Source organism: Artemia sp. Qi Xiang Cuo, unplaced genomic scaffold, assembly GCF_049724085.1.
Source record: "Artemia sp. Qi Xiang Cuo unplaced genomic scaffold, ASM4972408v1 HiC_scaffold_3070, whole genome shotgun sequence".
NCBI lineage: Eukaryota > Metazoa > Arthropoda > Branchiopoda > Anostraca > Artemiidae > Artemia > Artemia sp. Qi Xiang Cuo.
Genome location: NW_028300465.1, coordinates 24,529 through 49,552, shown reverse-complemented (window position 1 = coordinate 49,552; position 25,024 = coordinate 24,529). Strand labels below are relative to the sequence as shown.

General features: G+C 35.7%; 1 protein-coding gene and 1 pseudogene across 3 annotated transcripts in view; one reads left to right on the top strand and one right to left on the bottom strand.

Moving 5' to 3' along the window:
* LOC148938630 (prefoldin subunit 2-like) overlaps positions 1-25,024 on the bottom strand; it is a 77,466-nt gene that overhangs the window by 46,101 nt on the left and 6,341 nt on the right. The window contains exon 1 of one of the 3 annotated variants that reach the window (XM_089107654.1): positions 15,893-15,970. The exons of the other annotated variants lie outside the window; for them this stretch is intronic. The gene's annotated coding sequence lies outside the window, so the exon portion shown is untranslated. Of the gene's footprint in view, positions 1-15,892; positions 15,971-25,024 lie in introns of those variants that run through there. 3 annotated transcript variants of the gene reach the window in all.
* Positions 18,515-18,703, top strand: LOC148938631 (small nucleolar RNA U3; annotated as a pseudogene).

The following is a 25,024-nucleotide window of genomic DNA, read 5'->3' as shown; positions in this document are numbered from 1 at the left end:
GAAGTTTAGTTTTAGTTTAATTTAGTTTAGATTTTTAGTTTAGTTTTAGTTTAGTTTTAGTTTAGTGTTATAATTTATATTTTGTTTAGTTTTAGTTCAGTTTTAGTTTAACGTTTTTAGCTAGAGTTTAGTTTTAGCTTAGTAGTTAAGTTTTAGTTTTAGTTTAACGTTTAGTTTTATTTTAGAGTTTTAGTTAGATTTTCAGTTTAATGTAATTTAGTTTTAGATTAGTATTTAGTTTTAGTGTAGAATTTTTAGTTAGTTTAGTATTTTAGATTTTAGTTAGTTTAGTAGTTTAGTTTTCGTTTAGAGTTTTAGTTAGTTTAGTAGTTAAGAGTTTTAGTTAGAGTTATAGTTTAGATTTTTAGTTAGTTTTGGTTTAGTTTAGTTTAGATTTTTAGTTTATTATTTTATTAGTTATTTAGTTTAGATTTTTAGTTTATTTTAAGTTTATTCATTACCTTTATTTTTAGTTCAGTTTTAGTTAGTTTAGTTTTAGATTAGAGTTTTAGTTTAGCTAGAGTTTTACATAAGAGTTTTAGTTAGAGTTTTAATTTAGCAGTTAGTTTAGTTTTAGTTTAGTTTAGATTTTTAGTTTAGTTTTAGTTTAATGCTTAGTTTTATTTTAGAGTTTTAGTTAGATTTTCACTTTAATTTAGTTTAGTTTTAGATTAGTGTTTAGTTTTAGTTTAGAATTTTTAGTTAGTTTAGTAGTTTAGATTTTAGTTAGTTTAGTAGTTTAGTTTTTTAGTTTAGTTTTAGTTTAATGTTTAGTTTTATTTAGAGTTTTAGTTATATTTTTAGTTTAATTTAGTTTAGTTTTAGATTAGTGTTTAGTTTTAGTTTAGTTTTAGTTAGTTTAGTTTTAGATTAGAGTTTTAGTTTAGCTAGAGTGTTACTTAAGAGTTTTAGTTAGTTTTAATTTAGTAGCTTAGTTCAGTTTTAGTTTAATTTTAGTTTAGTTTTAGATTAGTGTTTAGCTTTAGTTTAGAGTTTTAGTTAGTTTAGTTTAGTTTTAGATTATTATTTAGTTTTAGTTAGAGTTATAGTTTAGTAGTTTAGAGTTCAGAATTTATTTTTAGTTTAGTTTTAGTTAGTTTAGTTTTCGATTAGAGTTTTAGTTTATATAGAGTTTTACCTATGAGTTTTAGTTTGAGTCTTTTAGTTTTTTTTTTTAGTTAAGAGTTTTTGTTTTACTTTAGAGTTTTATCTATAGTTTAGTTTGGAGATTTAGTTTAGTTTTAGTTTAATGTTATAGTTTAGATTTTAGTATAGTTTAGTTTAGTTTTATTCAGTTTATTTTTAGTTATTGCTTTGAAGTGCCTAAAATGGAAAATAAATGACGTTGTTCTTGTAGTTTCTTCAGTCTCATAGTGCCAACTAATAGTCTTTTCTACTGTTCACTGGAAGATATACTGTAATTTCTTTGTTGAAAATGTCGGTGACTACATGTAGATCCTCGGGTGTGCTCTGATTAAGATCCAGCAAAATGTAGTCGTAGGGTTTATTAGTAGCCTGAGTGTGCGCTGACAGCAGAAAATTAGGAGTACCAGTGTATACATGTTTATTGCGATTTTTGGGCTAGATAGAAACCCGCACGACCCGATGTGTAATAAAGATGGTACATTTCAGAGCAAAAGTCCGCATGCATTTGCTCTGATAAAACAGATTGTGTAGAACTAATGTTATGGAAATGTGTTCATGGTGAGAGCGAACGGTGAGCAGTTGTAGCATTTCCTGTGAGAACTGTTCAATGGATTCAGCCAAATCATCAATAATCAGCCACGAGTTCGATTCAATACTATTGAAAACATCAAGCCCCCGTATGATTTGTATTGGTATGGTTGTGGCAATAGCTTTTATTTCATCGTAGGACTCCTGCCAAATACTATAGCAATAGTAGATTTTTTTCGGCTTTTCCAAAAACATTTTATCGCAATTTTGAATTATTTTAGTTAAGAGTGTTGTTTTCCCCGACATTGAGGGACCACACAGAAACGTTCTGAAGGGTGTTTTAAATTGATACATGTTGCTGCTGCTGCTGTTGACAACAGTCGGACTATAACTAACTGTAAATCATACGTGTTCAATGAATAAGTAGTAGTAGCAATAATTTTCCCATTGATCTAATTACGTTAACAAGAACAACAACAACAAAACAATATTTCATGGCAGCATTTATTTCGGTAACATGAAAACTCTGTTTGTTCAACATGAACAACAATGATAAGAATAACACTTGTTCAACAAGAACCTGACAACAATATTTCATGGTCATTTATTTCGGCAACATGAAAACTATATTTGTTCAACATGAACAACAACAAAAGAATAACACTTTATGTTCAACATAAATAAAAACACTTTTTGTCCATCAAGAATAACACTTATTGTCTTTAAAAACACTTTTTGTCCATCAAAACTTTTCTATACAACACTTATTGTCTTTAAACACATTTCTGTACAACAACACTTTATGTACATTAGTACACACAGTAGCACACTTTTCTGTACAACACTTGAAAACAACACTTGAAAAAAAAACACACTTGAAAATTGAACTAGCACAGTTGAACATTATGAATTTAAAAATGGGGCCCCCCCCAACCCCCGGGGACCGCAGGGCCGAAGGCCGGCTGCGGGCGGGACCCCCCACCCCCCCCCCGGGGGCCGCGGGGCCGAAGGCCAACCGCGGACGGGACCCCCCATCCCCCGGGAGCCGGCCGCGGGAAGGGCCCCCCACCCCCCGGGAGCCGCGATGGAAAAACAGTACAATAGTTGTCGTCACTGCTGCTACGGGTTAGTGGTTGGGTTAGTTGAGGTTAGTTAATTTATGAAAGGGTTGGAGTGGTGGTGGTTAGTTAATTTATGAATGGGTTGGTGGTGATGGTTAGTGGTTGGGTTAGTTGATTAGTCAGACTAGGTTAATTTATCCAGACTAAGTTGATTGCGATAGTCTGTGCATTCAACTCGTTCTGAAATACGGTAGTGGCCATGAGGCAGGAAACTCACACCATTCTCGAGCACATAGACTTTGTCAGATATACACGACATTGCATTCTTTTCCACTCTCACAGTATAATTTCTATACTGTAGAGAGCGAATTGCGAGCACTTGTGCTCTCGGCACTAGGCTACTTTCTACACAGTCTCTATACACGTTCATGTTGGAAGTGATCTTTACAAAGTGTGTAGGCACCCCTTTACACGCCTGCTTTTCATCTCCACTATTAATTTCAACATAATAAACTTTAGGGCCCAGGAACAACCCCCTGGATATCAAATCACTCCCCATCTCTAATTTTAAACTTAATAGTTGGTTGGGGGCTTGACATTTGACCAACTCGGGGTAGAGTGATGGATTCCAGTTGGTGAAATCCATCCGCGAGCTGATGTGTTCCCCCTTTTCTAAATCAACCAATAAATCTTCGGTCCCATTTACCTTTAACAGCAGAGAATCTGTATCCCCATAGTAAGCTTGAACCTCCCCCTCCCGTGGCCATTGCACCTTGCACACATTGTAAAAAAACGACAACATAAGCTTTATGGAAATTTCTAGTACTGAACTGCCGCCCGCTATAATCTTGTTCAGTACCACATTTCACTGTCGCCCGTATAGAAGCACCATGCCATTCTCTATGCTTGTGAACAATGTAAAATTGGGATCGGCAATAAATCGAACACATTCTAGAGGGTCAGTCACGACGTCGCAGCGAGATCTGTTACGTACGCTTTCACACATTTTGCCAAACGCTGAATTTAGGATGAGTTTGTACATTTCCTTCTCCACCTTTAAGTTTGCCCTAGAGCGTTTATCGCTCGTCGAGAGCGTCGCAGCGATAAAAATCTTTAAATATGGTCGCTGATTGAACTGCAGGACCCTGTGTATTTTGGTGATCTTGAAACCATTGTTCACCATCCAGTGCAAAAGCACATGGTGAACAACGATATTCTCCTTAGGGTCCAAATCAGCAATCAGTTTTGCTTAGAGGAGGTCCAGTGCATTCCCAAAGCCTCGACCACTGATCGATTCTAGGGGCTCAGTTAGTCCCGGCTCACGGGTCGATCGAGACAGGGAAAAACAAAATCTTTGAAGGAGTTGTGAAGCGCCAGAGGAATGTGACCGTCAATTTCAAAGAACCATCCTTGTGGCCCATTGTCCTCGACGGTGGTAATGTCGGGGAACTCACAAGGATTCTCAAGCCATTGATAGTTCCCACACGGCAAAGATTAGTGAGACATTGCCGAGGGGTACAATGAGTTCATGTCCAAGAACACTGCATTTGACTTTGCACCGGTGCTGTTTTGTCCACTCGGATCGGTTGACAAGACGCGGTCCCCATGAAAAACATACCCACCCCTCATTTAACGCTCTACAAAAAGGTGCTGATCTACATCTGTGATTAGGCCTATTTCCTCCAAACTAATTTTTAAAATCAAATCCATCACTAAATGGGGTGTGGAAAAATAATAGCCTATATCTAACCCGAACTCTGAATAGATTTGGTCTGTGTTCTTACAGACTATATATCTAACAGAGTTAGAACGTCACTGGCAAAGTACAGTCTACAATACTTCAACCGATTTTTACAATTCCAATGAGCTCCTGCCGTTTTGGTAAACTAGTAGTCTTTGGCTCTACGTTCATTGCTGGTGAGTGAATTGTAGAAAGCTTCAATTGAAGATAGTTTCTCCTCAGTTAATAGAGCACCAAAACAGTAATAATCGTATGCGTATACACCTTTGCAGGTCAACAGGTCATAAATTTCACTGTCTGGAAAGTGCTGTTTAAGCAAGGGAAAGCTATCAAAATTGTCGCTTTTCTGCACTTGAATCAATTGACTCAATACCTTGGGAAAAAAACTAAAGGAATCTAAAAACCTGATTTTATTCCAACACGTATGCCCATTATCTACTGCCTGCTATTTCAGCTCGAGATGCAACAACTTTTCGGTCAATTTCTAAATAATGTTATAGGTAAATGAACTGTTTACCCATGGACTGTCTACTCCCCCTCCTTCCCTGTGCATACGTGCCAGTGCCGGTAAAATAAATTTTAAGTCGTAATTTGAGTTGTGGATAAAAAAAGGGATAAAAAACTATTGGCTAACATTTCAGTTACACGATTGATGCGCAACCCCTCTAAAATTACTACCCCTCCGAGGATATTTCCTGCCACAAGTGATTATGATCTCTGACTTTCCCCCTCCCACCACCACCTCTTTTCCCTTTAGTCCCCTTATCCACCTCTACAAACTCCCCCTTACAAACCCAACATATTTTTTTATTTTTAATCGCGAGACGATCATCTGCTGACAACACCATTGGATAATGGGTATTTCGCAACCGATAAATAGCACCATTAGCGGTGCCAATTAGTTTAGACAGTTCCTTTATCATACAGTCCCCCTCATCCAACGTTTCGACTATTTCTAACAACTGCATAGTGTTAGAATTGTGTCTTTGCGCATGAGCATTGGACACTGCAATAGCTTGATGTTCTTGAACTCGGTTTAAAAATCGGAGATCATTCACCTCTACCAGCTTACCTTCATAGTCCAAAGATATTTTGTTGCACTGGAGGAGGGTGTTTTGGAAATTTTTAAAACGTAAAATGGCCCTATCCCCTGAAACCGTTTCCACTGTCTCGTAGCCATGTCGGCTACAATTCCTCATGTGATTTTGCAACTTTAATTCAGTCCAAAATCGAGAGAGGCATGTTGGACAGTAGAAACATACCCCCTTTTCCTTACCCTCCCCCAGAACTCTACTTATATAAGTAATAGGGTTAAAATGGCAAATTGAATTGGCAGAGTCACTAGATGGGGGTGCATACAACAACCAAACCCAGTATCTAACCTATTCAATTGACGGGCCCCTTACAGGGAAGACCACCCCCTTCTTTTTAAACGAACCCCATCTTCAAATTCAGTTTCATACTGAACCACAGTAACGCCGATATTTAAATGGGCATTAGCCCTTTCAAAAATTTCAATGGATCTTAGCGTTACTGGATATTTCCCTTCTAAACACATAAAATTAAGAACTGGGAAATTGGGTCTTTCCTTACCAAGAGCAGTGCAATTGTCTAAATTCATATTGGAAGTGTCAGGTGCTAAAGACTTGACTATAGATATGAGGAAAGTGTAACTGAAACATTTATGACCTGTTTCAAGACAAGTCCGCTGAACACCTTAACATCCTTCTAGATCAGAATTATACTTTAAAACAGTATCCCTATCATATCTCCCGCCTGCCCCCCTCTTAAAATAAAATCTTTCTTAAATTTACAGATATTAACACTTAAATTTTCAATAAATAAAACTACAGACCCACTCCCATTCTCATTATAATTTTCAAGATGCGTTATAATTTGACCTACTAACTCCGAAAATACGCACTCAAAATTTTTTAAATTTGGATAAATTAAACGTATCTCGGAATTTACATAATCGTAATAGACGTCACTGTTCCCCTCATTTAAATAGAACCATTTTAAAATACTAGACACATTAATTGGATCCCTCCCCCAAACTTAAATTTGGTTCTCTAGCATTGCAGGAATTTTATCTACATAGTCATGCACAATTTTTACGGGATCAAACACAAAATTTCCCCCCATAAGTGAATTAAAAGGGTCCCCAAAAGTCACAGTGTAGACAACTATATTATTTAATATTGAATTTGACAACTGAAAGTCTGGAAAAGTTGTACCCCCCTCCCCCTCTTGTATATTATCAACACCCCCTCCCACACTTTGTTCAATATTTGGGGTATGTGAATGCTCCACTTCAGTTGTTTGAAGTGGATTCGTTAGGTTATCGGGGGCTGGAGAAGGAGGAGGAGGATTCCCTGTTAATTCCCGGGTAAAATCGTCCAAAAGCTGTAGCGTGTTTGGGCTCAAGTCCCCCTGCTCAACTGCGCTATAATCTACATTAAAATAATCAACTAAAAACTCATCAATATTTAACGACGACGACGGTATTTCCAATGAATTGTTGGAGAGGTCCTCTCCTTCTCCAACTGATGATGATGAAGACGATGAGTATGGGACCAATGCAACCTATAAATGAAAAATAGCTTATTTTCAAAATGTTCAAATAACCCCTACTGTTTATAAAATTTGGATTATTATTTAAAACGCGCTTAGTAGTAGCAGTAGCAGTATGCACATAGTAGCATTTGGTTAATTCAACTGAAAGAAAATTCAACTTAACGAAAATCTAAAACGCCGCTTTACATAAAATTGACAATTTGATTTTGTTCAAACAACTCGCCTCCCCCTTTCCACTATGTAAGGCCCCCCCCCCTCCGATCCGGCCATCGCGGCGCTTTGCCACAGCGCTCCCCGCGGCGCTTCTCGGGCCCGCGGCGCTTCCCGAGGCGTTTCCCGCAGCGCTTCCCGGGCCCAGCGGCGCTTCCCAACCCCTACAGCGTGGCTCCCAGTCCCTTTACATAATGTTCAAAAGTTGAATTAATGTTAGATGGCATAAGTCGCTATTTCTCTCTAAGTCTCAGTTATACAGGTTCGGTGAACTCCTCACTAGTTCACAATTATTGTAAGCTGCCGCGCGAGTGTTCCGATTTCCAAGACTGAACTTCAACAGGCAGGAAAATACGCAATTAAATGCCGGGAACTGTTAACTCAGTATATTGCCAACAATGTTTCCCCTCGCTAAAATCTTGGCAAGGGTTTGTAAGATTGAAAGCTATTTTAAAAATATCCTTGCGCAAATTACGGGATCCATATGTGACAGATAGATAAATGGGAATAATCTCTCAGTTCCTTCTTCTCTTAAAACTAGATAATATTCAATTGTGAAAAAAATAGCATTCACAGAGTTTCATAGTGGAGAGCATTAATTGACTAGAAATTACCCATGAAAAATATTCGCTTATGAGATAGCGGCGAAGAGATAGCAACAGTGCAGTGGGGGGAACAGAGAAAATACCAAAGATTAGAAAAAAGAGCGGTTTGACAAGCAAAAAAAAAATACATTATATTTAGATATCTCTGAGGGGGGGGGGCAGAGAAAACAATGGTTGGGGGGGGCGAGAGGTTAATATTTTAATATCCCGCTGAGATAAGTTTATATTAGGTTGAAAATAAAAGTTTTGTTTTTATATATTTCTATAAGATCGGCTGAGAAAAAATGCTCACATTTGCAAAGTCCGAGGGCAGTATTTGAGTGCCGGAAGGCCCAGGCGAAGCATGGTGTACCATCGGCGGACCTTGTGTTGATGGGGCATTGACTTTGCCAGGAGCGCGACTCGCCATTGTGTAGGAAGCTGTCCATTCACTTTTGAATTTCCTGCTAGTGGGTGGACCATTAACGTCATAATCCTGCGAAGATTGGTCTGTGGCTTGGTCAGGTACCAGATTTTTAGGAGGTTTCACCCAGCAATCATATTGGACAACTGTCGCCTTTGCAGGGGGCGTACTATTATCTCTTGCTCTCTTACTGGGAGGTAGCGGACATTCTTCACAATCTTGTCTTCACAGGGGCCGCATTACTACCCCTTGCTCTTTTACGGGGTGGCGGCGGGCATTCTTCACAATTTGCCTTAAAGAAGAGAAAAAAGTTAGTATCGAAAATAATTTCTCCCTTTTTTACAGAAGGAAAATTAGTACCCCATCCCCCCCCACTAACCATAATCACTTGTCTAGAAAAGCTTTTATCACATTTCAGTAATGAACGAAATAAAAAAATTTCGCGAAAAATACTAGTCGCATCCTTTTGAATCTGAGAAAGATGAATTACGGCTCACTGAACCGTTTAAAATTCAACCAATAAAAGTCAGCCTAGTTTGTTTCTAAGCTGTTTGAAGAATTTCTTATTTTTAGGCGTTTCTGTTCTTTTCTGGTTTTAATCTGCATTGAGCATGCCTCGTTTGATGCATTTAAAGTATTAGTGGTATTTTTTTTTATCTTTCCTTATCCTTTTTCGGTAGCTGGTATTTACCCCCACCCCCAGAAAAAACAGCCTGTGGAAAATAATCCCCACGGAAAATATCCCTCAGAAAAGACATGTAAAAATACCCCCTCCCCCCCCCCCGAAAGATATCGCATCCTTTTGAATCTGAGAATGATGAATTAAGGCTCACTAGGCCGTTCAAAATTCAGCCTATAAAAGTCGGCCTAGTTTGTTTCTAAGTTGTTTGAAGAATTTCTTATTTTTAGGCGTTTCTGTTCTTTTCTGGTTTTAATCTGCATTGAGCATGCCTCGTTTGATGCATTTAAAGTATTAGCGGTAGTTTTTTATCTTTCCTTATCCTTTTTCGGTAGCTGGTATTTACCCCCCCCCCCAGAAAAAACAGCCCGAGTAAAATAATCCCCACGGAAAATATCCCTGAGAAAAGACATGGAAAAATAGCCCCTCCCCCCCGAAAGATATCGCATCCGTTTGAATCTGAGAAAGATGAATTACGGCTGACTGAGCCGTTCAAAATTCAGCCTATAAAAGTCGGCCTAGTTTGTTTCTAAGCTGTTTGAAGAATTTCTTATTTTTAGGCGTTTCTGTTCTTTTCTGGTTATAATCTGCATTGAGCATGCCTCGTTTGATGCATTTAAAGTATTAGCGGTATTTTTTAATCTTTCCTTATCCTTTTTCGGTAGCTGGTATTTTCCCCCACCCCCAGAAAAAAACAGCCCGAGGAAAATAATCCCCACGGAAAATATCCCTGAGAAAAGACATGGAAAAATACCCCCTCCCCCCCCCGAAAGATATCATCCCATGCAGCAGATTGGTGTCCAATTTCTTTGAAAATAATCCGTTTCACTTCTCCAAAATAGAGCATTGCATAGGACTACGCTCAATTATTGCAATTGTCTGAAAAATATGTTTTTAATTTAACGGAGAAAAAGTTCCTTTGACTTGGCACCGCGTTCATAAACACATAGGAAAAGGGGGACAAAACTCATTATGTCAAACCAGAGCGGCATATTGCATTAAGAATTGGTAGAAGTCAGTGGACACTTTAAATAACAATAGAGAAAAGCTAAATTTATCGAAAAGATAATTATTTCTTTTTGCGAGAATTTTGATTGTAAAAACAATGGGGGGTGGGTTAGGTTTTGAGGGTAAAAGGAACATATTTTAAGTTTTCTAGCGAATATAAAAGATTGAATAGTGATGTTTGTATTAGAGTGGGAGGGGGGAGGGGATTTACCTGAATATACTGGAGGGTGACCAAGGAAAATAATTTTATTTTGAAAATAAAAAATGTACTAAATCAGAACTTACATGGTAAATTGAAGTTGTCAAGGCCTCTAATCCATCAATAGTATCCATTCTAGTTGTTTGAACTGTTTCACAATAGTTTCTGATAATTTAATCACAATGCATGTCCGTTATATATGAAATCTCAATGGTGAATTGCTATGTAATGGGGAAAATCATGCAAGCAAGCCTCTGATTGGCTGAGAAGGGATATGTATCCGACTCGCTGATTGGCTGAGAAGGAAACACGTGATCTAACTGTTTCCAGGATTCCTGGACGGCATAACATTCGCCTCGAGCATGCACTTACAACAACAACAACAACAATCAATTGATCTTGAAAGAAGATGTCACTGACCCCGGTCCCCGTTAGACTCAATAATCCAGAAAACATCCATCAAAGTGAGAAATTTCCTGTTTTTCAAATTCTCACTGACAAAAACGATAAAACAGACATAAATTGATGTTGACATCCATGAAAAACATCAAATAAATTGACCAACACTCATAACCGTCCAGAAAACATCCAACAAAGTGAGAAAGTTGCAGTTTTTTCATTCTCACTGACAAAAACCATAAAACAGACATAAATTGATGTTGAAATTCATGAAAAACATCAAATAAATTGATCAACACACATAATTGTCCAAAAAAAACATCCATCAGAATGAAAAAAATCCTGTTTTTTAATTCTCACTGATAACGAACAGACATAAAAACATGCATAAATTAAGTAAAAAAGTTATAGGTGAAAGCAGGGGTGAGGGATCGGAGTATAAGATAGCTTTCTACTTATATATATATATATATATATATATATATATATATATATATATATATATATATATATATATATATATATATATATATATATATATATATATATATATATATATATATATATATATATATGTGTGTGTGTGTATTTTTATACATTTTTATATAAGCTCTCAGTGGCCCTAAAAGGGGGGAAGGGTCTTGCGGCTCCAATAGCATGTATTTGTATATCCGTTAAAACTGTTCTTTTTTTCGTATTTTTGTTTGGAAAATAAAACAAAATTGACAGAAATATTGAAAAAACAAAAGTTTGGCCCTTAAATTTTGAATTATATATTTTAGCAGACCCCCCTCCTAGGTTTTATTTAAAATGAGGATAGATCCTAATGTCTGCAGTGACAGGTTAGTTTCTATCTACGATATCTCCAAAGATCATAATTATTTGGCTTTTAACATCTCCACACATAAAATTGAGTAAGCAAGACATTAAAGGAATTCTGGAAAATTTACCCTAAAAAATTCACCCTTCGAAATTTCCCTCCTCATGGAAAATTCTCCCCGCAAAAAAATTTCCAACAGAAAATTTGTCCCCGCCCCATCCGAAAGATGTATGCATACTTACCAATAACAAATACTGTACATAAGGAATGGGCAAATTTTAGAACTTGAAGACCTTTCTCTAGGGGCTGGGAGGGGTTACGATATCTCCAAAGATCATAATTATTTGGCTTTTCAACTATGGTGAACAATCCTAGAAAGGGCTTATGCCAGATTTGCCATTTCACTCACTCAGACTGTCTTTCTTGGCTTTTTCTACAATTAGCGTATGGCTTGATGTCCACCCGTCCATACTTCATTCCTAAGGGATGAAAGATTGGATTGACGCGTGACGAACAATGTCCACTGGACTTGTATGCAAAATCTGGGAATAAATTTGCTTGGAATCACAGGCGAACAAAAAGGTGGTACAATTTTCTTCAAAATTGTAGGTCAAAGCAGGTTACCGGTTCATTAACTTAGAAAGTTCACTAACTGTTCTTGGATTCTGTAATACTGCGTTGAACATTCTTCTAATTAAAAATCAAATAATGATTTTTTCTCCACACATAAAATTGAGTAAGCAAGACATTAAAGGAATTCTGGAAAATTTCCCCTAAAAAATTCACCCTTCGAAATTTCCCTCCTCATGGAAAATTCTCCCCGCAAAAAATTTCCAACAGAAAATTTGTCCCCGCCCCATCCGAAAGATGTATGCATACTTACCAATAACAAATACTGTACATAAGGAATGGGCAAATTTTAGAACTTGAAGACCTTTCTCTAGGGGCTGGGAGGGGTTACGATATCTCCAAAGATCATAATTATTTGGCTTTTAACATCTCCACACATAAAATAGAGTAAGCAAGACATTAAAGGACTTCTGGAAAATTTACCCTAAAAAATTCACCCTTCGAAATTTCCCTCCTCATGGAAAATTCTCCCCGCGAAAAAAATTTCCAACAGAAAATTTGTCCCCGCCTCATCCGAAAGATGTATGCATACTTACCAATAACAAATACTGTACATAAGGAATGGGCAAATTTTAGAACTTGAAGACCTTTCTCTAGGGGCTGGGAGGGGTTACGATATCTCCAAAGATCATAATTATTTGGCTTTTCAACTATGGTGAACAATCCTAGAAAGGGCTTATGCCAGATTTGCCATCTCACTCACTCAGACTGTCTTTCTTGGCTTTTCCTACAATTAGCGTATGGCTTGATGTCCACCCGTCCATACTTCATTCCTAAGGGATGAAAGATTGGATTGACGCGTGACGAACAATGTCCACTGGACTTGTATGCAAAATCTGGGAATAAATTTGCTTGGAATCACAGGCGAACAAAAAGGTGGTACAATTTTCTTCAAAATTGTAGGTCAAAGCAGGTTACCGGTTCATTAACTTAGAAAGTTCACTAACTGTTCTTGGATTCTGTAATACTGCGTTGAACATTCTTCTAATTAAAAATCAAATAATGATTTTTTCTCCACACATAAAATTGAGTAAGCAAGACATTAAAGGAATTCTGGAAAATTTCCCCTAAAAAATTCACCCTTCGAAATTTCCCTCCTCATGGAAAATTCTCCCCGCAAAAAAATTTCCAACAGAAAATTTGTCCCCGCCCCATCCGAAAGATGTATGCATACTTACCAATAACAAATACTGTACATAAGGAATGGGCAAATTTTAGAACTTGAAGACCTTTCTCTAGGGGCTGGGAGGGGTTACGATATCTCCAAAGATCATAATTATTTGGCTTTTAACATCTCCACACATAAAATTGAGTAAGCAAGACATTAAAGGAATTCTGGAAAATTTACCCTAAAAAATTCACCCTTCGAAATTTCCCTCCTCATGGAAAATTCTCCCCGCGAAAAAAATTTCCAACAGAAAATTTGTCCCCGCCTCATCCGAAAGATGTATGCATACTTACCAATAACAAATACTGTACATAAGGAATGGGCAAATTTTAGAACTTGAAGACCTTTCTCTAGGGGCTGGGAGGGGTTACGATATCTCCAAAGATCATAATTATTTGGCTTTTCAACTATGGTGAACAATCCTAGAAAGGGCTTATGCCAGATTTGCCATCTCACTCACTCAGACTGTCTTTCTTGGCTTTTCCTACAATTAGCGTATGGCTTGATGTCCCCCCGTCCATACTTCATTCCTAAGGGATGAAAGATTGGATTGACGCGTGACGAACAATGTCCACTGGACTTGTATGCAAAATCTGGGAATAAATTTGCTTGGAATCACAGGCGAACAAAAAGGTGGTACAATTTTCTTCAAAATTGTAGGTCAAAGCAGGTTACCGGTTCATTGACTTAGAAATTTCACTAATTGTTCTTGGATTCTGTAATACTGCGTTGAACATTCTTCTAATTAAAAATCAAATAATGCTGAATTTATAGGTGCTAAATTTATAGAATTTATAGTGACGCTTTGACCTTGAAGTGATTATTTCGTTTAGTATAAATACAGTTTGTTTTAATTTAGATATGTTAGTAGCTTAGTAACACTGATGATGATGACCAGTTGTGTCATCGAAATATTTAGAGTCTGTTTTATATTTTTGTTTCACTGTCTAATAAAAGGACCTATCCCTATTTGGAACTCTTATCGATTTCGTCATAGAAAAGGGAGTGTGGTCATGGAAAAAAAATACTAACGTCGTATATATGGGATGGGGAAGGCAGACCAACTTTAGAATCAGCAATATTTCATTTGCTATTAGAAGAATAAAATGATAAATTTAGCACCTATAAATTCAGCATTATTTCATTTTTAATTAAAAGAATGTTCAACGCAGTATTACATAATTCAAGAACAGTTAGTGAACTTTTTAATTCAATGAACCGGTAACCTGCTTTGACCTAAAATTTTGAAGAAAATTGTACCACCTTTATTCAACGCAGTATTACAAAACTCAAGAACAGTTAGTGATTTTTTCAAGTCGATGGACCGGTAACTTGCTTTGACCCTGAAGTGATTATTTCGTTTAGCATAAATACTGTTCGTTTTAATTTAGATATGTTAGTAACTCTACTGATGATGATGACCGACTGTGTCATCAAAATATTTTTAGTCTTCGTTTTATATTTTTGTTTCACTGTCTAATAAAAGGACCTATCCCTATTTGGAACTCATATCGATTTCGTCAAGTATGCATACATTTTTCGGGTGGGGCGGGGACAAATTTTCTGTTGAAGGGATTTTACGCGGGGAGAATTTTCCATGAAGAGGGAAGTTTCCAAGGGTGAATTTTTTAAGGAAAATTTTACACTCGGGGCATTTTCCAGAATTCCTTTATGTCTTGCCACATAATTTGAAGTATTTCCGGGCTCATTACTTGCAATTACCGGTGTTAGCCAGATTCAATTAAAAAGGTATTCAGCAATTGTTAACATTTATGGCTGGAGGGTTTTTCTTCTACTCTCAACAAAACGACTCCTTTGTTTATAGTTTTTCTGTGAAACAACATTTGGTTAAAATTTGAACCTTACACAAGAATTTATTTTTTTTATATAAATCATTTTAAGTACATTACTAAACATTTAATTTATTTATAAAATCTTTATTACAAACTTAAAAATATTCTACAAGTCTTAATAATATATTGTATAGCAACTAAATAAATTTGTCAAAATTTTAACTGCAAATTCGGAATAATTTTCTTATCATGTTTGAGACTTAGTGAATATCCTCTGGTAAGTGAAATAGAAACTAACCTGCCACTGCAGATATTGCTATCTATACTCATTTTAATTAAAAACCTAGGAGGGGGTCTACTAAAATATATAATTCAAAATTTAGGGGCAAACTTTTGTTTTGTCATTATTTCTGTCAATTTTGTTTATTTTCCAAACAAAAATACGAAAAAAACGAGCAGTTTTAACGGATATACAAATACATACTACCGGAATCTAGGGGAGCCGCCAGACCCCTCCCCCTTTTAGAGCCACTGAGAACAGCAGGTGCTTGCTAATGGCAAAAAATTGTTAATGGAAATAATGTTAATAACGTAAATAATGAAAAATAATGTTAATTAAAAAAGAGGAACATCTGACGCAATTTATTTCAAAACACTTCAATTTTATAAAACTAATTCCTTTCCATTTAGATATAAAATGCTTTTATATCTATAAGTATATATTAGAATAAACAACAAACGGATTACAATAAACAATAAACTAATTTTGTGAGCAGTTTCAAACTGAATTTAGTCAGTTTAAAACGGACGCTACTATTGTTAAGGATGTAAAATCACTTATGACGGGGTGCCTAAAGACTATTCACCAATCACAACCAATTTATACACTTAATTTCGTACCTTAACTTCGTAAGTAGCTTCATACCTTTAATTCTTTTCAGCTTTTCAAGTTACGTTGTTGAGTTCTTAAATTCCATTTTAAATTCAGCTCAGCACTACTAACCTTGAAAAATGAACGTTTAAGCCTTATATCTTTAACGTAGAATCAATACGTTGCTGCCACGTCTAAAAGCCGTATATGACGTTTTCAAATGTAGGAGAAAATTAGAAAGAAAAACAGTTTGCTAAGCTTTTATGAAAGGTCAGCACGCTGAAACAGATAAAAAAGATCAAAAGGTGATTGGACATTCATTGTCCTGTTGATTCACCCTTTGACACCAGCTTGAAAAACTGTTTTTGGCAATCCTCTTAAAAGTATTGAAATGTCAGACACAATTTATTGGCACAACAATGGCTATAGCCTACACGTACTGGCTCTGACAAAACTGCGACCCTTATTTCGTGCCCCATATTAAAAAAAAATCCATTCCTGACATGTAAAAAAAAAAACATTTTTTCCACACTATTCATTCTCAGTCATCTGATCATAAATTTATTTTCCTCCTCAGAATTTAACAGAATAAGATCACTCGTTCAAATCCCGTATGGAGAAAATACATGCGACAACCAGCATGATTGATCAAATAGGACGCATTGAAAAGTAATCAAAATTATAATGGAATGAAGGAACACATTATTTTAGCACCACTCAAAAAAGGATTAAATAAAATTAATACTGAGATTGTCGATCACCTCCAAAGAGAATACAAATCTGATAAAATTTATGATTCTGTGAAGTATATACAGTAAGGAGGAATTGAGTTCACGCCAGAATTTCTAAATTCAACTGAAATTGCTGATTTACTATCCCGTGACTTAAAACTAAAGAATAACACGATTTTTATGCTAATACGTAAGTCGAAAACCACATAAATACAATCTTGTCGCATGCCGAATGCCAGGGTTTACAAGTTCTTTTTCAATTTTTAATAATTAAGTTTGAAAGGATGGTAGACTTCCCTGCATTTTGAGCAAACATGGGTACGGTATTGCAAAACGAACAAAGATGAAATTATACAAGCAAGTTTTTTAATGAAAGCTAAGACGCACTGTAAAAAAAAAATTGATTTCCAACAAAATGTTTTGCTCGAATTCAAACAAGTCAAAAAAATCCAATTTTTCTGTTGAAATTGTGACTTGCTTATTGAATTCCAAAAAATTATTGAAACTATTAAAATTTATGCACTTTTCAGTAGAAAAAATGTAATTTATGACGCAAATAGGTTATATTAATCAAAATTTGACTATGGTGTCATTTAAAGTGAATTTGTGTGCAAATGTTCTTATGAACATGCATAAATTTATATACAAACATTTTTAGCTTACAATTAATATTTTGGAGCAATGGAAGAATATCATATGGATTTTTTAATCAGTAATGGCTTATGGAATAGTTACAGTGTACTAATAAAAGAGAAACAATCTTTTTTGGCCTTTTCTAAATAAACACAAGGTCGGACTTGTTATACTACTACTACTACTACTAACAACTCATCACAGCACCAAGCCGCCGGAGGCTAACACAGCTAAGCATGCTCCTCCTTCATCCCAATCTATTCAAAGCTCCCCTCTTTACACCCTCCCAGGAAGTCCCCATTTCCTATAAGTCTTTCTTTATGACGTCCTCCCACCCCAGACGGGACGACCTGCTTTCTGTTTAGCCCTAGATGGTTGGCCGAAAAGAACAATCTTCGGCAATCTGTCATCCTTCATCCGCACAACATGCCCTAACCACCTCAACCTTTCTTTCATTATAGACCTAGAAAGCGGTATTGAACCACATTTTTCGTATAGCCTATTGTTTGAAATACGGTCAGTCAGCCGGCGTCTAAAGGTCGACAAAATCAGCTTTCTGTGTATCAAATCTTACCAACTAAAAATGAAGCTATAATGACGCTTAGATTTGTAATGATTGGGAATCTATTGGAATCAAAACAAAAGCCAACCATCCAAGGTGATTAGGTGAATCTCCTCAGTTTCAAACTTTTTATTGAGGAAAAAGGAGCCAGCTGAGAGAAATTAAAAGTAAGTAGAAATAAAACATTATATATATATATATATATATATATATATATATATATATATATATATATATATATATATATATATATATATATATATATATATATATATATATATATATATATATATATATATATATATATATATGTATATATATATATATATATATATATATATATATATATATATATATATGTACATATGTACAGGGGCGTCGTTTAGGGTTGGCAAGGGGGGGTGGTTGCCCCTCCCCCAATAATGTGGAGAGAAAAATATTATACATCCCATGCGTTTTGACTATCCAGATACGGACCCCTCTTTCCCCCCCCCCCAATAAAATTGCTTGAGATTCGAAAAGAGAAAAAAAAAAGAGAAAAGGGAAAAAGAAAAAAGAAGAGAAAAGGAAAAAAAGATTATGAAAATCGTATTGATTATCCTCCTATAGTAGAAATCGATGCTTGACGGTGCGCGTGCGGCGTAGCCGCAGGCGCAAAAAAATATTTTGAGCATTTAGTAAAAACAGATGCAATCTAGTAAATTTTTCCTCTCCGATTTAGTAAATTCTTTCAGGTCAGGGTGGCGACCCTGTATCATACTTTACGGGATTATTTCTGTAGTATGAATACTTGGGTTTCACTGGAAACCGACGATCCCCCTAAACCTTATGATGAGTGGAAAAGTCTGGCTATGAGCAGGAGAAGGACCTGTTTCAGGCTTATATCTGAAACTGATCATTGATGGCTATTCCCGGCAGCTGTTGGAACATTTAACTAGTTTATTGCTCAACAAGATCGTAGGCTAAAGCAATATGAACAACGATAATAATGGAAATCCAACAAAAGGATGGAAATCCAACATGTTGTGTATGAAAATTCAATTCGGATATGGGAAACCAACATTTTTGTTTCTCAACAGATTCGATATTCAATAATGATAATAGAATTCCAAAATGGTCTCTAATATTCAATTTAAGCTGTTGAAATTCCAATCTTGCTCTTGATAAACATTTCAAACAATTTTTTTGAATCTCAAACAATTTTTGTTTACAGTACGGACATTAGAATATAAAATGAACAATAGTTGTTCCTTGTATAAGTAACGCTACCCCTACCCTGGACTCTTTATGATAAAGTTTTATAATCAAACAGTTCGTGGTAACGATTTGTAAGTAATGAGCGACCCGGCTCAATAGTAACCGAAACTCTAAAAAACGGAATTTTAATACCAATAGATATATCAAAAGAATTAACTTTTTATGCTGATTTTAAATACATAAATTTCATTAAGTTTAGTCTTACCATCAGAGGTTACGGACCTGAGAAAATTTGCCTGATTTTCGAAAAAGGGGGGAGCCCCCTAAAACTCAAGTGATCTTAATAAAAATCACACCATCAGATTCAGCGTATCAGAGAACCCTAATAAACGGGTTTAAAGCTCCTATCTGCAAAAATGTGGAATTTTTTATTTATTTTTTTCCTAGAAAAAAGGTCACGGATGCGTGTTTATTTGTTTTTTCCAGAGGTGATAGTATCGACCAAGTGGCCCTAGAATATTAGGAGAGGGCTCGTTCAAACAGAAATTAAAAGTTCTAGTGCCCTTTTTAAGTGACCAAAAAACAATGGATGGAGATTAGCCCCCCGTCCCCGCCCCTTTTCTCCCAAAATCGTCCGATCAAGATTTTGGGGTAGCTATTTTGTTCATCACAATTGAAAGGCCTAATAACTATACCTTTGGGTATAACATGATCCCACCCCACAGCCCCAGGGGAAATGTCTATGTTATAAGATTTGCCCATTGTTTACGCATAGTATTTGTTATTGGGATGTATGCATGCATCTTTGGTGGGGGGGGGCAAATTTTTTGCTGGGTGTTTTTCCATCGAGGAAGTTTCCATGGAGAGGGAAGTTTCCAAGGAGTGAACTTGCCAGGGGAAATTATATTATACAATGGGGGAATTTGTCAGAATTTTTATACTAAATTTTTTTTATATGTCTTGCTTTCTATTTTCCGTCTCAATTTTACGCGCGGAGTTGTTAAGAGTAATTGTCCTGGTTAAATTTTCACCAGGAATGAATTGTCTAGAGGATTTTCCGGTAGGGAGGAGGTTTCTCCGTGGAGGTGGGGCATTATTTTTCTGGCAAGTTTTTTTCAACTGAAAGTAAGGAGCAACATTAAAACTTGAAACGAACAGATATTATTACGTTTATGAAGAGGTTTGCCCCCTCCTCAGCACCTTGCTCTTTACGCTAAAGTTTGCATTTTGTCCCAATTCTGTAAGAATGACTCCTGAAACACACGGGCCGTTTAATTAGGACAAGAAGGTGTTTTTTTCAAAGTACTGAAAAACTTTAGCGTAAAGAGTGAGGTGTTGTGGAGAGGCCAACCCTCTTAATAAACGTAATAATTTCTGTCCGTTTTAAGTTTTAATGTTGCTCCTTACTTTCAGTTGAAACAAAATTTCTTTTTTTATTTTACGTTTCAAAAACACGTCTTGTCCAAATCAGCGGCCCGTGTGTTTGAGAAGCCAGTCTTAAAGAATTGGACGGTAATCCCAAGTTTAGTGCAAAGGGTGGGGGAGGGGGCTGAGGAGAGAACAAGCCCTTTCATTTAGGGAATAATTAATGTTCGTTTTGAAGTTATAGTGTTGCTCTTTACTTTAATTGGGATTTTTTATATTTTATAATATTAATGAATATATGTTTAATTTATTCTTTAGCCTTCGATAGGAGAAACCTTTTTACTCAACAACAATGCCAATTTTATAATTAAATAAAATAGTTCCAGCAAAAAAGAGACTGATTTTTCTACAAGACTTCGATCTTGAATGGTCTAATATGGGAAAACAGAAAGTCCGTCAATGGCAAACAGAAAACTTTTAGACTTTTCATGCCAAGTTTTGTATAACATTTTACCATTAAAAAAAAATTCTATGACAAATATTTTGCATCGCATAATAGCAAACTTCAAATTGTTAACTTAGATTTTTTACCGTATTTTTTTTTGTACTTGAAGAAAATTTCAAATTGACTTTTAAGTTTCCTTAACATATCATTAATTGACCCACGAATTACAAATATATATTTTATGAGGAATAATTTCTGAAGACACAACATCTTAAACAATTTTTGAAGGGTTGATCCTATTTAGGTTCATAAAACACTTGGAAAACTTGTTCGTATGTCAATTCTAAATTCTTGGTCAACCTACCTAAAACCATAGGCCAGTGTGCCTCGTTTGCTTCTCAGCCCAGGCAATCTAACGTTAACAGTCCTATTTCAATTTTAAATTCTTGGTCCACTTGCCTGAAACTCTAGGCGGGCGGGCCTTTCAAAATGGTAACACACAAGTATTTGTCCAATAAGAGTCATACTTACTCATGCCATTTGACCAAACACTTGGAAAACTATAGGTTTTACCATTCGCCTGCGAGTCCAGGGGACTTGTTGGTCATGTGTCAAACCTATGACACGATATTGCACCTCTAAACCAAAAAGAGCCAAGCCTATTAGGCTTAGGTTTAACTTGTTCGCCTGTGAGTCCAAGCAAATTCAGTCCCAGATTCTGCAACAAGTCCAGTGGACATTGTTCCTCACGCGTCAATCCAATCTTACATCCCTTAGTTCTATCCCTTAGGAATGAAGGATGGACATCAAGCCATACGCTAATTGTAGAAAGTGAGTGAGATGGCAATTCTGGCATAAGCCTTTTTTAGGATTGTTCGCCATAGTTGAAAAGCCTAATAATTATTATGTTTGGAGATATCATAACCCCTCCTAGCCCCTGGAGAAAGGTCTTCAAGTTTTAAAATTTTCCCATTGCCTATGTATAGTATTTGTTATTGGGAAGTGGGAAGTATGCATACATTTTTTGGGTGGGGTGGGGACAAATTTTCTACTGGAGGGATTTTACGCGGGGAGAATTTTCCATGAGGAGGGAAGTTTCCAAAGGTAAATTTTACAGGGGAAACTTTACACTAGCGGAATTTTCCAGAATTCCTTTTATGTCTTGCTTACTCAACTTTACGTGTGGAGATGTTAAGGGTAATTGTCTGGGGTAAATTTTCACGAGGATTGAATTGTCTATTGAATTGTCCATGGGGAAGAGGGACCTTTCCGTGGAGACAGAGCCAGATTTTCTGCCATTATTTAAAAAGATCAGAGATTAAAAAACAAGTTTTTCACCTGAAAGTAAGGAACAACTTTGAAGCTTAAATGAACAGAAACTATTACTTATATGAGGGGGTAAACCCCCTCATATGTATATTAAAAACGTAACCTTATTTATTGCACTAAAACTTGAGAGGATCAGAAATTATGATGCATGAGAGGAAAGACAAGACCCCTGTACTTAACCTAATCCATAAGTCTTATTTTAAACGCTGCTTCGTCAATAATTCCTTCAACATCTCCATATTTTTCCTGTATTGATAATTTGAAATATTTCCTAGCTCCTAACTAGAACTACCTGCGTTAGCCAGATTCAATTAAGAAGCTCTTCATAAATTGTTCAATTTTATTGGTGGTGGGTTTTTCTACTACTCTCAAAACAAAACGACTCCTTTGTTTATACTTTTTCTGAAACAACATTTGGTTAAAATTTGAACCTTACACAAGAATTTTTTTTTATATAAATCATTTTATGTACATTTTTGAACATTTTATCTATTTATAAAATCTTTATTACAAACTAAAAAACATTTTAAAAGTCTTAATAATATATTGTATAGGAAGTAGATAAGTTTGTCAAAATTTTAACTGCGAATTTGGAATAATTATCTTATCATGTTTCAGACAGTGAATATTCCCTAGTATGTCAAATAGAAATTAACCTGTCACTACAGCTATTACAATCTATCCTCACTTTAAATAAAACCTAGGAGGGGGTCTGCTAAAATATATAATTCAAAATTTAAGGGAAAACTTTTGTTTTGTCAATATTTCTGTCAATTTTGTTTTATTTTCCCAACAAAAATACGAAAAAACGAGCAGTTTTAACGGATATACATATACATACTATCAAAATCCGGGGGAGCCGCAAGACCCCTCTCCCCTTTCAGAGCCACTGAGAGCAGCGGGTGCTTGCTAATGGCAAAAATTGTTAATGGAAATAATGTTAATCATGTAAATAATGTCAATTAAAATAAAGAACATCTGATGGAATTTATTTCAAAACACTTCAATTTTATAAAATTAATTCCTTTCAATTTAGATATAAAATTCGTTTATATCTATAAGTATATATTAGAATGAACCTTCTGTTGACAATCTAGGACTATAGATTTAAATGGTGACTTGGTTGAGAATTCTTCTCTAAAACAAGCAAGGCAAACTAAATTTCGTTGATATTGGTAAGACAGAACCCCTGATAGAGGGAGTTAAATTCCTATTTTTATAACTAATGCTGCATTTGCAATAACTTTTCTTTTTGAATACCACTGAACATGGAATAGATAAGTTTCACCTCTCCACAACAACAAAAATTATAGCAAGAGAGAAAAGCGACTAGAAAAGTATATTGTTAAGAGACAGTGCTCTCAAAAATAAGGAGCAACCCGGGATAATAGTAGCTTAACTCTGAAAAAGGTATTTTTGATTTAAATTAATACATCTAGGAATTTCCTTTCTAGGCTGATTTATAACATATAAAGTTCAGCCAGTCTAATATTACATGTCAAATGTTACGAGCTTAGATAATTTTCTATTTAATATACCCCAATGGTTACCTCCCATTGTTAAGTTACATTTTGCCCCGTTCAATTTTATCTTACAAAAGTTACTTGCCAATACACCTGTTGCAACAGTCTCTCTCATTTCGGCAATACTTCATGTACGAAAACAACAGGTTATAAGTTCTGTTGCTTTTGCAATTTAAAAAAAGAGCCAGTGGAAATAATATCAAGCTGCTCACTCCTCACACAATCATCAGTCAGCGACATATTGCCACAGGTTCACGTACCTACACCGACTCTTCAATTATCCATGGTGAAATTCCTTCAAAACTTGCTTTGGCGTTTGTAAATAGTGCTAGTGCTATAGGATGACAGACAAGTTCCCCAAAGAAATTTGAAATGTTTGGACTTTCTTCTCTTGTGTGTAAAGTAAATGGAATTCCATCGTACAATTTATACTTTGATAAATCCCATAGAACACTATATGAATTGACAATGCAATCCCTATATCAAGATTCACAACCATTTGAAAATGGTGAAATCAATACAGTGTCTGCAAAAACTCATGGTATCATTGCATTGAACTTGTCTGAAACTCAAGATATTAGTATTGTCCAAACCGGTACTTTACGTTTAGAGTGTAACTTTGCCGATCCATTGACGGAAAGTATAGCATTAATCTCGCTAAATCAATTTGAAACCTATTGGGAAATCACCCCCAATGGTAGTTTTCTATTAGACTTGGCACCATGAACACAGATCAAATAATCAATGTATTCAACTTGGATTTGTACATATCCAAATATAAAACAAATTGCATACCCTCAGACTTTCCTTGAACACACTCATGACGCCGGCGATAGGATTATCATTGTTAATAGTAGCCTGTCAAATGTAAATACAGGTCATTGGCTATGCATCTTTCAAACAGCGATGGATATTGAACTTTTCAATCCTATTCGCCTACCATATTCATTCTAAACGCCTCATATCAAAAACTTCCTTGAGCGAAGTGGAAAATCTATTATTAGAAATTGGAAGCAAGTACAAGATTTATCAACCAAAAGCTGTGATTTTCATGTTCTACTATATTTTAATTTTTGATTTTATTTTATTTTTGTGGCTATACTTACAGTAAATTTCTCAGCATATGTAGACAATCCTTGAATGAATAACTACATAGTAGAAAATACCCTTTCCTACCTGTCTAATATTGATTTCAGTGCCCTAAGAATAAAGTATTTTAACAATGTTTGTGAATTTGTTTATTAATAAAAAGATGCATGTACAATAAAATTCTTTGTCTTTGCCTTTTGCATTACTTCTTTTACTTGTAGGTGGTCATTGACAACAAGTAGTGGTAGCAGATTATTGGGATTCAACTTGTACTGATCTTTGTGGGCAAAGTCAGGGTCACATTATCTATAA